This window comes from Silene latifolia, chromosome X (assembly GCF_048544455.1).
Source record: "Silene latifolia isolate original U9 population chromosome X, ASM4854445v1, whole genome shotgun sequence".
Lineage (NCBI taxonomy): Eukaryota > Viridiplantae > Streptophyta > Magnoliopsida > Caryophyllales > Caryophyllaceae > Silene > Silene latifolia.
Window position 1 is genome coordinate 276,792,517 of NC_133537.1, and position 3,680 is coordinate 276,796,196.

Below are 3,680 nucleotides of genomic sequence, written 5' to 3' on the forward strand. Positions count from 1 at the left end.
CAGAGCAAGAGGACACCGGCCCTCAAGAAAAAGATTAACCACTCTAGTAATAGAAGTGATCAAATCATCAGAGATAGCCACAGTTGCGCCACTCAAACAGTCCATCAGGTGCTAGGCGCGAAAACCATCCCTCCCACAAGAAGTACCACGTGGGAAGCTCCGAATCATATCCAAAATCACCGTCGAAGAGGCAACCAGAGGATGATGATCCCCAGACAAAGGAGGCAATGTAGGAGGAGGGGCGACAGGATGCTTCTCACGCAAGGCCACAAGAGTGGCATCGGAGTAGGGGGCGACCCCAGAGGAAGAAAGCACCCGAACAGCAGCAGTATAGTGACCATCACAAATTTTCCTCCAACATTGACGGAGGTTAAGCTCACTCAAATCCAGATCCTCCTCTACATTAAATAAAGAAGGATCCTCATCCAAACACTCCTGCAACAGCTGCACCCCCCCCCCCCCCCGCCAGGTACCCCCCAAGCAAGGATAGCCCTAGCAATACTCTCCTCCTAACGCTGGCCCCGAATAACGGTCCTACACTCAAGATTACTCCGAGGAGCGAAAGTCTTAAGCAGACAAAGTGGTAAAACAAGCAAACGAATCCAGCGGGAGAGATCACTAGGGGAGCCAGCCACATCATCCAGGGCTCCTTTCAAAGCCCGAGCAAACCCAAGACGACACTTAGGAGGAATAGATTTCACGGTGCGAAGGCCCAAAGACAATAAACGATCAAGCGAAGATATAGACCACTGAACAAGCCCAACACTATCGTCAGAAGAAACCGAAGTAGAAGGAGCCAACGGCCTTGGAATACCATAAAAATGAAAGGTGTAGAGACTATCAACACACTCCAGAGGCATCACAATATCACCCCGACTATGCCGACATCTAGCGCGAGTGGTACGGGTTTTAAAGCATACCCCACACAACCAAAGCCCCATCCACTTCAAAGTACTCTCGGCATTAGAGAAAACAGTCAGACATGTAAATTATTAGGATTAATTAACAACAATAATCCATACTATTGACCATCTTCTCAAAATAATCCAAACTTCATTTTAACCCACAATAAATCCTATTATTGCTCCATCTTCTCATACTGCACTTATATTATTTTTGACATGTAAATTCCAGTTAAAATGTTAATGTGGGACTTATTTTTCTTCTAAGCAACACTTATCCCTTCATTAATAACCAATCACCTCATATAACACATCCATTATAATCAATCATAACTCTACCATATTTGGCCTCCTCACCGGGACAACCACCCCACCACAACCCTCATTACCCTAGGTTAACCCTCATACTTACCACCCCACCCCATACTCACTACCCTTGCTCAACTCTCACAACCATTACACCGTAGTAACCATCTTCTCACCACCACAGCCACTAGACAACCGTCCCCCACCTTAGATTCTTTACCATCATTATTCACCGCTATTAACACCACGATTAACAGATGCACTCCAAGCCATAACATCACAAATACCCCACCCGCAATCGCTCATCATCGGCAACGCGCCGTTGTGAGTCGTATCTCACCTTCCCTGTTTCTCCTTAGCCGCACCCTACCACGAAGCTGTCGTTGACCTCGTCACCATTGTCGTCGTCAAATGTTGTCAGCCTTAAAAGGCAATGCTCCTGTACCAATAATTTTGGTAATTTTGAAAAAAAAATCCCAAATAGAATTGGGGTAAATGTTAATTTTGGGTGGCTGTGGGGTGGGGTTGTTATAGTGGTTGTCAGGGTGTGTATAAGGTCTGCTAGGTGGGCAAGTTGGTAGTGGGTGGTGTGATATCGTGGTTGTTCTAGTTATGGTTGCTAGCTGCTGTAGTGTTGGATATGGTGAGAGAGAAGTGGTGGGATAATGGGTTTGTGAGGGGTTAATTAAAGGGAGGTTAACTGGTTTATCAGGTAGCCGGTCATCATGGTCTATTATGAGAAGACAAGTCGAAAGTAAGGTTTATTGTGGGTTAAAATAAAGTTCGGATTAATATTAGAAGGTGGCCAATAGTTTGGATTATTCTTGTTAATTAATTATTATTATTATTATTATTATTATTATTATTATTATTATTATTATTATTATTATTATTATTATTATTATTATTATTATTATTATTATTATTATTATTATTATTATTATTATTATTATTATTATTATTATTATTATTATTATTATTATTATTATTATTATTATTATTATTATTATTATTACTATTATTAGTATTCTTACTATTCTTACTATTACTATTCTTACTACTACTATTATTAGTACTACTATTATTAGTACAACTATTATTATTACTATTACTATTATTATTACTATTATTAGTACTATTATTACTATTATTAGTACTATTATTACTATTATTATTATTACTATTACTATTACTATTATTATTATTATTATTATTATTATTACTATTATTAATATTAATATTAATATTAATATTATTAATATTATTAATATTACTATTATTATTATTAATATTATTATTATTATTAATATTATTATTAATATTAATATTATTATTATTATTATTATTATTATTATTATTATTATTATTATTATTATTATTATTATTATTATTATTATTATTATTATTATTATTATTATTATTATTATTATTATTATTATTATTATTATTATTATTAGGTGACAGTTTTGTTGAGGAGCATTACATATCGGATTTGCTTTGCTAATTAATTGGATTTGCTGATCAGGTAGGAATATCCTACTCAACCTTGTGTTACGTTCTTGTATTATATGTCGTGATGGATGTCACTGTTATTTATACCGCTGCGATTATTATTGATAAGTCATACGAGTATTGTGATGAGTTGTGCATTGCATGATAGATGCTACTGGCAGTTGTGCATAGCAAGAGAGTTGCTACTGCTAGTTGTGCATAGTACGAAGGGTACTACTGCCTGTTGAGCATGGTATGAGAGTACCATTGCCAGTTACACAGTTGTGCATAGTACGGAGAGTACTACTGCCAGTTATATAGTTGAGCATAGCACGGTGTTAAGGGTGTTTTGCTACTGCTAGTAAAATCTTTGATTTATTTACGGTATAGTTGGATGAGTTGGCAATGGTTGGATATCGATTAGTTGTGCTACTGCAATTTTTTATTTATATTGAGTAATTTTTGTTGTTTAGTTTATTCCTACTCAACCTCGTGGTTGACAGTATATTCATGAACACTTGTGATGAACAGTAACTGGGGAGAAGACTTGGCAGGTACTTGAGACTACTTGACTAGGAGCTTGGAGGCGTTTGAGGATATGGACTGGACGACTTAGCTTTAGCTCACTAATTAGTTACTTATCACCACTAGTTGTCTTTTAATTCCACTGCAAGATTGTATTGTATTTATTTTAAGAAGAAAAAAAAATATGTATAAGACATTTGAGTTTAATTTATTTAAATTGCCTTGGTTTGTTAAACTCTTTTATTCACTACCTCGGACATTCCGCGATGGTAACAGTCGCACTTATCTAGGAAGGCCTAGTTAAGGCTCTTAGATAAATGAGGGTGTTACACAGACACACAACACGTCAGTTTCAATAAATAAGTATAAGACACAATATGAGAATCGACTATGCAACATGCTAATGATATGAATGAGATACTATCAAACAACCACCACGACGGTACCGGGACACGC